The sequence below is a fragment of the Portunus trituberculatus genome, chromosome 15, assembly GCF_017591435.1.
Source record: "Portunus trituberculatus isolate SZX2019 chromosome 15, ASM1759143v1, whole genome shotgun sequence".
NCBI lineage: Eukaryota > Metazoa > Arthropoda > Malacostraca > Decapoda > Portunidae > Portunus > Portunus trituberculatus.
Window position 1 is genome coordinate 21,672,835 of NC_059269.1, and position 10,378 is coordinate 21,683,212.

Here is a 10,378-nt window from a genome sequence, read left to right on the forward strand (position 1 = left end):
GAATCATGTAAATGCATCATTATTTCAACGAAACCATCACCTGCACTACTGCCATAAACAACATCAATACAGGACAAACAAATAACCTCAGCACTGTTAATGAATGACGCATTACCACCATCGTAAACAATAACAGTGACGTCAATGTAACAACAAACAACACGACGCTATCGACATATCTACCTTTAACACCACCACAGCACAGCCACACACACCACACTCACCACAAAGCCAGCAGTCACACATCAAAGACCCGCCGTGAGAGGATGAGAGGGCGTAAGAGGGACGCATGGGGGAGTGTGTCGGGGAGTGTGTCGAAGGAGGGGAGGCTTTCAGAAATAGAAAAAGATAATGAAGACACTTAAGAAATACTTTTTGAATGATTTACACTTTCATATCAATACTTCTTTTCAAATTTTCATGATTATAGTATCTCGCCTCATTATGTTAACACCTTCTTCTGTAAAAGAAGGTGATACATGGTGAAGGCGCCTTCTCTCTCTCTCTCCCGTCATTTTACCAGCAGCTATAAATTTTCTTGAAATTTATTTAATTTACAATATTTCAATAATTATGGAGAGAGAGAGAGAGAGAGAGAGAGAGAGAGAGAGAGAGAGAGAGAGAGAGAGAGAATTAATAGATGCGATATTAACAAAGCAAAGTGGGTAAGAAAGGTTAAATGCTTCAGTCCAATGATATATTCATGCAGTAAGGAAACATTTACCATTCAAGTTATGGTGATACAAATCCTTTCGCGAACTGAGTGAGTGACACTGAGCGACGCCACGGAGCATGACAGATGACACAAATAGACGTGTCACTAATGGCTCGCTCTTTAGTGGAGATGGATGGTAAGCATTATAGGAGCTCAAATTGAAGTAATGCAGTGCTAAAAAGACGACGCTAGTGAATGGTTTAACAAGGCTGCCTATCTCCCGTTTGTTTCTCCTATATGATTTTTGGTCTCCGTCTTACGCCACCACCTCTCATATTAATCTTCCCAGCCTTCAAGTAATCACTCATCGATCCATGAATGGGATGAAAGACAACTGTGACACTCATCTTGGTTCCATATCCAAGAAAGTCTAGATCCGTGTTTCTTTAGAAACCATCAACCGAATTATGACATATTTGTAAAGAGTATTTTTTGTACGTGCATTATTGTGAAAATGTAGTAATGTCTTGATTTACCTTTGAGGATTGTATTACACTATCAATAAGAAATGAGCATAACATCAGAGAATTTCAAAGCTTAAGGTTAAAGATTTTTTTTTCTTGCAGAAAGTTGAAAAAAGAATGAACTCTCACAGAGGGCACACAAATTCAGTGAAACCTTGAAGCAGAAAAAAAATGAATTGCCCATTGCCTCCATGCTGCACTCTGCCCCTTTGATCTTTGAGCTCTGCGAGGATAAAAGCCCTTCACCCTAAAACACAGCCTGGTTTTATATTCGGGATCCCACAGTTTACCTTTCCTGTTTTATCCCCACGGCCATTTATCGACCGAGCCACTCTGGACGACAAACAGCTTGCTGGGATGAGCGCTAGACTGGAAAAGAAAGCTGGTGAATAGGTAGCCAGGCGAGGCAACCACACCAACAGGAAGGAGCGCGCGGTATCTTCTGTGTTCAAACAAACGATACAGTAAATCTCGGACGCTCCCACACCTCACGGCGTGGGGAGTTTTACACCTCGCCTTTAGTGCTCAAAGCTGCGCCACGTAATGCATCAAGGCTTCATTCACTTTAAGGGAAAATTTTCGATGATGAGGTTGATTCTCAGCAGACAACCTCTTAAAACTCACCGCCAAAAGAGTTTGACGTGAAGTTTACCGTCTGGCTGAAGTGTGCACGGCAGGCTGAAGGGACTGTGGCGCGAGGCGACTCGAGGCAGGAGTGGCGATGCTGAGGGTTTATTGTGTACCATGACAACACGAAGGGAAGGAGTGAATACAGTTGAGACTCATGTCATTCCCGCTACAGCTGAATTTCACTATAGTTTATATCAAAATGAAACTTCTGACAGGTAATTTTTTAGTGGTGAATTGGAATGGTGACTGACTCATTAATATAAACAAGATGCTTCTTTCCCACTCTCCCCATTACAATAACGACGGCTAACACTGAGGAGGCGAGACCTAAGAAATTGATAAGGATATGGCAGTGGCAATGGAGGGAATAATGATGATGATGGAGACGTATGACTGACAATAATGACAGCGGCGGTGATGATGGCGGCTTCATACATCATTACCTGACAAGCTCAGTAATTCCCTCCTCCAATCCTGGTAAGCTATCAATCAAGTCGCGAGCCTTATTGGTAAGTCGTTGGTAAAAAATAGTCCAAACAACACACTCGTTAATCACGCTCAGCTGAGTGTGTGTGTGTGTGTGTGTGTGTGTGTGTGTGTGTGTGTGTGTGTGTGTGTGTGTGTGTGTGTGTGTGTAATTTACCATAGATGGAGGATTACCTGCTAGGCTCCTGATCGCCAGCTTTACTCATAGAGAGAGAGAGAGAGAGAGAGAGAGAGAGAGAGAGAGAGAGAGAGAGAGAGAGAATGTATAAAAAAAAAAAAATTAGTACAGTGGAGCAGTTTTCTCTTTTATTATATGCTTCTTATCGTTTTGGAGCATCTCTGTTTAACACAAAGAGTGAAGACTACAGGAATGTATTTAACAACCAGTCATGATGGATAAAACTGGCTGCCTGCGCTGACACACTTTCAACTCCTCCATCTATGCACGCTTACTCTTCTTTATATGTTGTAATTCTTGGCACGGATCGGCGTCTATCAGTGCTGGTTACTCGCGCAAGAAAACCAGCATTCACTGTTCCCCTGATAATTTCCCTGTCTTGATTGTGAAGGCTTGAAGGAAACATTGCAATTGTACCTTCTTTATCTCTTTCCCTTTCCAATAATAAGTAAAAACCTTGAGGCATAAATACTTCCTGAAACATGATTTACTTGCTCTGATCATTATAATAGCCACTGCTTTCTGGCTCTACATTACGATCAGATGCTTGTTTATTGCACGGGCTCCTGTCTCTTGAGAAATTAGCTTCCTCGTATTTCTTTTAAATGCATCAAAGGGGTTCACATTCAACGCACGAGTCTTTACTACAATATTTAATGCATAGTTCTCGTTATTACTGTTCTGAAAAGTCATGATGAATATTCTAGTTGTCCGGAAATATATAGATCTAGAGAGAGAGAGAGAGAGAGAGAGAGAGAGAGAGAGTGTGTGTACTCGTCATGCATGCTGTATATGTGAGTCAGTCATTATTTAATCAGTCTTGTATCGACATTTGTCCAGACATGCCAGAGGTTCGCTTACATTCCTAACAACGCACTGTAGTTCCTTTACTACTGGTGGCTTTCACTGTAACAAAATAAGAAAATGAACAAGAGAAGGTACCTCGTGATTTTCAGAAACAAAAATCACTATTGTCTACAGCCAACTTTCTCTTTCTTTACTTGTTCAGTCAATGACAAGAAAATTTATAGTTCCTTGGAGGAGTCCTTCATTAGACTATTTGATTGTGCTCTACTTCTACATGTAAAGTACCTGCAAATCTCATTGCCTTCGAAATAAATTCCTAACTTTCCTCTTAGAAATCACCATCCACTAATCTATAACTTCTTAATTCACTTATGCACCAAACTACCAAATAGTCTCTCCTAATTTCTTTCTCCCAAAGCTCCACAATCTATTTCAATATTTGTTATACCTTTGCTATCGTTCCAATTCTCATTTTGACACAATAGTACGAGTATTCCATCCTGTCGTGTCTCTTTGCATGTGCACTCCACAGTGGAAACAAGCAGTGCTGTTCATACTATTAAAATATGAAATTATTCAGTCCAAGATGTTGTGATTCTAGATTCTTTTAGTTACTGTGAATTTCTTGGTGATTTGTTCTCACTTTACATAGTTTTATCTTCAAATGTAATGTTGTATAGTTATATTTCAATTTTATTGCATTTTACTGACAAAGTTTACTTCGTGTTCTTTTTCTTTTATTTCTGTTAATAATTGCCATTTATACAGTACTAAAATTCACTCTTGTGTATTATTCATAAAATGTCAAAGAACAACCATTGTAGAATGAAAATAAATTCAATTCAATTCAATTCAACTCTCTCTCTCTCTCTCTCTCTCTCTCTCTCTCTCTCTCTCTCTCTCGTTCAGTGAAAGAGTGGTGATAGTGGTGATTGTGGTGACAGTACACTCGTCACGATACATATCAAGCAGGATTATGCCCCTCCCCACCATTCTCTTTATCCGGGTGTTCCTTTGGGCAGGAGCTGGACACTCTGGGGCTTCTGCGGCGGACGTGAAGTGAGACTCTTCTCTCCATAAGTTAGCATTGCTTCCGCCTCGCTGGACAGCCTCGAGTGCGTACTTATCTCCGCCATCTGTGACGACCACCGCGAGAAATGGCAACACAGATAACCTATATTTTACTGCTGTTCCTGTTAAAGGTGAGTGCCGTGTGTGTGTGTGTGTGTGTGTGTTTATATGTTCACTCCTATAACAAAAAATACAACTTACAAGATTTATTTATTTATTTATTTGATATATATTTTTTATTGTAGTGTTCGAGGCTTCTGAGATTTCAATGTGAGTGCCTGAGCTCCTTTGAAGCTTAGAAAAATATGACACACGAAAGATCTGAATATGACATTTTTCCGCAAACACTGATTTGATATACTCACCGTTGATTTTTAATACAAAGTGAAATATTGCTATGTATTTGAATTTTCCTAATTCATATGATTTATTCACCTGTATTGCTGCTTTGATTTTCTATACAATTCTCTAATATCTCCCAGGTGACTTGTTTCAACTAGAATTATATGCCCAAGTGCCAGTGTAGGTATCATAAATTCCCAACATGTTCAACAAGCAAAATTGATTTATGATTTATACAAAAACATAAAGCAAAGAAGAAAGAAAAGGACCAACAAATGTAAAACCGAAAATTTCAAGATTATGCATGACAGCGGCAAATTTCTCAAGTTTCGAGAATAATACCAATGGTTAAGAAAAACTGCAGCGCCACAATGAATACTTCAGCGTGACACCTGGTGACGGCCACAGTTTCATGTCCTTTCCTACACTCGTCAATAAAACTAAAACATCGATGCGACGTTTCTTTACTTTCTTTTTCTCCTTTATGTATTCCATTTCGATAAGTTGAAGTGTTTTGCATTAGGATATATTTCTCTAAATATTCATATGACAACAAATTTCTTATAGAGTCACCTTATAATGGATGGCGTCGTTGAGTTAATCATTACATTTTTAATACTTCTTCACTATGTATTCCATTTCGATAAGTTGAAGTGTTTTGCATTAGAATATATTTATCTCTAAATATCCATATGACAAAAAATTTCTTACACAGAGGCACTTACAATGGATGGCGTCGTTGAGTTAATCACTGCATTTTTATCACTTCTTCACATTTCTCTTCATACATTCACACAATGGAGGAAAAGTGTAAATCTATTCCCAACTATCTCAAAGCAATATTTATTCACTTACTCTGATCTCAAAACTCATTGAACTTTAGTGATAGCAGTTCGACATCTGAGGTTATTCTTCACTTACTCACTTTCTATCAAATTCAAACAGGGAGACGTTAATTTCTAGACATCTTGAAGGAGAAAGGCGCAATGATAACCATGGCAGACGAATACATCTTTCCAAGAGGAGTCAGGTAGGGAGTAACTCATATTCTTTTAAGAGAGGTGTCAAGACATTTACTCCCTAATTTTGTATAACTCTTCGTATCTTTTAGAGAACCACAGCATCAAGTGGGCTTTTTTTTTTTAACATTGTGTTGCCCTTGGCTGGCCTTCCCTCCTACATAAAAAAAAAAAAAATCAGGAAGGAAAGATTACCATTCGCTCAAGGCCACGTAGGATGAGCTTTTTTTTTTTTTCTTCCTTTTTTTCCATCTACGAGAAAATACAACATTTCTCGTGATTTTGTCCAGGTGTGTCTCGCTATGTCTGTCTTTGATGTTTGTTTATACCTGTCTGTCTGTCTGTCTGAGTATCTTAAAGCCGAATTGTTTCTGTCTGCATCAGTCACACACACACACACACACACACACACACACACACACACACACACACACTCAGTGGTTGAGCGCTGTCTTCACCAGATGACCGGGGTTCGATTCCCCGGCCGGGTGGAGATATTTGGGTGTCTCCTTTCACGTGTAGCCCCTGTTCACCTAGCAGTGAGTAGGTACGGGATGTAAATCGAGGAGTTGTGACCTTGTTGTCCCGGTGTGTGGTGTGTGCCTGGTCTCAGACCTATCCCAAGATCGGAAATAATGAACTCTGAGCTCGTTCCGTAGGGTAACGTCTGGCTGTCTCGTCAGAGACTGCAGTAGATCAAACAGTGAATTACACACACACACACATACACACAATGGATACAAATAAAACTAAGCCTATTATATCTCCGGAAAATAATGTGAAGGCTAAACCCAAATCAGTATCCATCTTTCCTTCCCAAGAGGCAAATAAAAATGTATTTGCTATTCATCGGTTCTGAATGAATGAAGAGGTTGTATATTAGGAGAAGGAGAGACGAGAAAATAAGAGATGGCAAGAGAGCACCATTTGTACGAGAGAGAGAGAGAGAGAGAGAGAGAGAGAGAGAGAGAGAGAGAGAGAGAGAGAGAGAGAGAGAGAGAGAGAGAGACTTATCTGGATGACCCAATATAAAACTCTTCACTAACCTAAGATGAGCCAGAAGAAGGAATACAATAAATAATGTTGCTCAATTTGTTAAGGTTTTTTAATGGTCCCACTAATAGTGAGACCATTCTTCACACGTTAGCGCCAGCAGGGTATAAATATTCTCCAGTGAGCCACCATGTGTTCCACCGTTGATGAAGGTGATAAAGACTTCGATACAGCTACTGTCATATAAAAAATTTGAACAAATAGGCTTGTAGTCGGAATCAATACTACAATAAAGAGAATTTGTTTTGTAAACTGTAAATAAATATACGGGTAAAAGAGGAATTCACAGCAACGTTAGCAATTTTTCAATTTTGCGTTGATGAACTCAGAGTGGCTGCCCATAAAACTGAAAAGCAGCTTGTGTTGCCTCTATAAATAGCAATCAGCAGTGAAAGAGAGCAGAAAACAAAACAATGCAGACTAATTTGAATTGTAGAGGGAAAATCAAACTTGCACATCGCTTTTGTGATATGTCGAAGAAAAAAATGTGAAAACTGCTTTTCAAAGTTCACAAACAAATCATTAGTGAAAGTCTGTGTGTGTCTATATATACGAGTATATATATATATATATATATATATATATATATATATATATATATATATATATATATATATATATATATATATATATATATATATATATACACACACACACACACACACACACACACACACACAATAAGTAGATCGATTTAAAAAAAATAGAAAAATAACTCTTTCAATAAACGTTGTGTAATATTCTTGGCCACAAGACAAACTCGTCATTAACATCATTAAAAACTTCCCCAAAAAGACCAGTTGCGTGTTGGTAAAAAAAAAAAATCCTTGAATCTTCAAATGAAAGAAACGTAATAAACGAAGCAAGACAAATATAGATTCAGATACACGTCCATTAATCATTAAGCACCTTCAGTTATGTTTTATTCCCTCTCTGAAAACTCGCAAACGCTCCCCTGTCATATGGACCCGGCCTCGATCCATCAAGTGGCGGCGTGAGGAGTCAAGAGCCGAGGACGAAGGGCGATGTAATTGATAAGTCACTTTTATCTGTCTCGGCGCCGATACCACATAAGACCCGAGCATTAATCAAGCTTGCGAATCTGGGCAGCTTGAGAAATTAGCCGCCATCGTGTGCAGGATCTGAGCTGGGGCGAAATTCATCTTGGGCGAGGCGTGGGAGTCTAGCATTGCGAGAACCGCGAAACACTTCCCGATATTGGCCGACTTGGGATTTCCTCCAGTATTATTTGTGACCATGTTCCTCTTCCCAACACGCCTAGAAATACTACAAACCATGATACTCTTTTCCGTAGAAACTGACAAAGTATCTTCTTCAGTCATTCAACAACACAAAACTATTTTAAAAAGTGTGAAAACAGTGATTTATGTTAGTAGTCTATAAATTTTCCCTTGGCTATGTACCCCACATCTTTGCTCCTGCCGTAATAGTCAGGAACGCGCAGTTAAAAGCAAGGAAGAGGAAGTTGGGGAGTAAGTTAAGTGTTAAGCGGAAAGAGGTTTAAATTAGGAGAGAGGAAGTTTGACATCAGAGGGAGAGACTTTGGAAGGTTTCAGTTAAAAAGAAAAACTTGGTTAAAAGCAAGAGTCACCCAGCCATCCACTAAAGATGTAGCTTTACACGCAGTCATTTTCAAGTCAAATGAATCAAAAAAGAAATGCAGAAATAACAACGTTTTCTGAATTACAAAATTTTGACTTCCTTATTAAAGAAATGCCTTACAAAACATTTTCAAATATGGAGTGACATTAGGTTTATAAATGTTTGATATCGAAAAAGTCACAGTGTCCTGATAACTTGAACTCATGAAAGTATAAATGAAAAAGAAGCAATAAGTGTGAATTCTGTAACGACATTAACACCTGAGAGAAAAATGAACGTCTGTACAGTACAATCAAGTGTACTAACAAATGAAATAAACATCTCACATTCGTAATTACTACATTAGCTACATTCCACTTAAGCAACTGACCTTGAATGCGAAGACAAGCGCTCAACATAACCTGCAAAGGAGGAAAAAACTATTACAATAAAATAAACACAATAGGGTAATGAAAACAAAAATAGTGAGAGACGCAGGAGAAAATAATGTTGATAGTAACGAAATAAAAGTGTGACATTCAATAAATTGCCAGAATAATTATAAAAACAAAAACAAGATAGTTAACTGGCTCTCTCTCTCTCTCTCTCTCTCTCTGTGCTAAGGAATATGAAGGTACGTTAAGGTAAGGAGGAAAAGGAGTCAAGGGCACAGGGAGAAGTGACAGAGTGACAGCTAATGGAAAGAAAATAAGGATCAGGAGTAGGACGAGAGAGAGAGAGAGAGAGAGAGAGAGAGAGAGAGAGAGAGGTGAGGAAATTTGGAATAAGATTGAGTTACGGCTACACAGAAACACCACCAGAGCGTAGAGTGAGGTTACGTAAAAGAGACAACAAACTTACACGCTATGGGCCACGAGGAGAGAGAGAGAGAGAGAGAGAGAGAGAGAGAGAGAGAGTGAAACAAACTGAATCATAAAGAAAAACGTGACGAGAACACGAACATGGAAAATAATACTTGAGAATCCAGACACAGAAAACTAGCAACAGAAATGGAGTTTGACGTAATATAATGTGGAGGACAATAACAACAACAACAACAACAACAACAACAAAAACTACAATAACAGCAGCAGCAGCAACAACAACAACGTATTTAGAGACTAGACACCAAATCTTAACACGCACAAATATCTGACACTGTTTAAGAAATGTTACTGAAGACAAAGAAATGGTGAAAAAAAGAACAGGAATAGAAGAAAAACAGGTAAATAAATCGTAACGTAAAACCTTCCTGAAGGACTTTTATGGCGCCTGAAGGAACCATCAGTCACCTCCTCCTCCTCCTCCTCCTCCTCCTCCTCCTCCTCCTCCTTCTCTTCCTCCTCCACTTCTTCTTTCTCCACTTTTACTTCCTTTTCTCAATCTTTTATTTTTCTCATAGTTTTAATTTTCTTTTACCTTTTTCCTCTTTTCCTCACAATCCTCTTCCTCCTCCTCAGTTTTACCTTCAAGATTTCAGTCTTTCCGCTCCTTATTATTTCAACATTCTAATTTTTTTTTTCGTGTTTGCTTAGTTTTATTTTATTTTTTTCTAATTCTGCCTCCCATTCTCCGTCCTTGCCTCTGTTGCATTCTTATTCTATGTTCTCGTATTCCTGTCCTGTTATTATGTTGCTTCAGTCTCCACGCTCTCCGCCTCCTCTTTCTACTCCTCTTTCTCCTCCTCCTCCTCCTCCTCCTTCTCTTTCTTCTCTTCCCCCTCGGCCATGAACTTAATATCAACTGCAACATTATTCCCATTCTGACGTCTTCTCTTCTTGAAATTATATACAGGAAACATTTATTTTCCTATTCATTCATTTTATGCTTTCTTATTAACCTCTTCAGTACTGGGACGCATTTTTACCTTGGTGTGATTAGAGAATTTTATTTATATAAGGAAAGGTCTATGGAGGTCAAAAGATTAATGACCACAGTCCTCATTATTCCAATCCCCACCACCGTAAGTTTCTGAAGCTGTATAAAATCACCAAATATAGGCAGAATGTAT

General features: G+C 38.7%; 1 long non-coding RNA gene across 1 annotated transcript; it reads left to right on the forward strand.

The window, feature by feature from the left end:
• The first annotated feature begins 639 nt into the window (after positions 1 to 639).
• On the forward strand, positions 640 to 5,110 carry LOC123504180. Its single transcript, XR_006674734.1, has 3 exons — positions 640 to 2,286; positions 4,303 to 4,482; positions 4,834 to 5,110. It is a non-coding gene; the product is annotated as an uncharacterized LOC123504180 (long non-coding RNA).
• Positions 5,111 to 10,378: the final 5,268 nt, after the last annotated feature.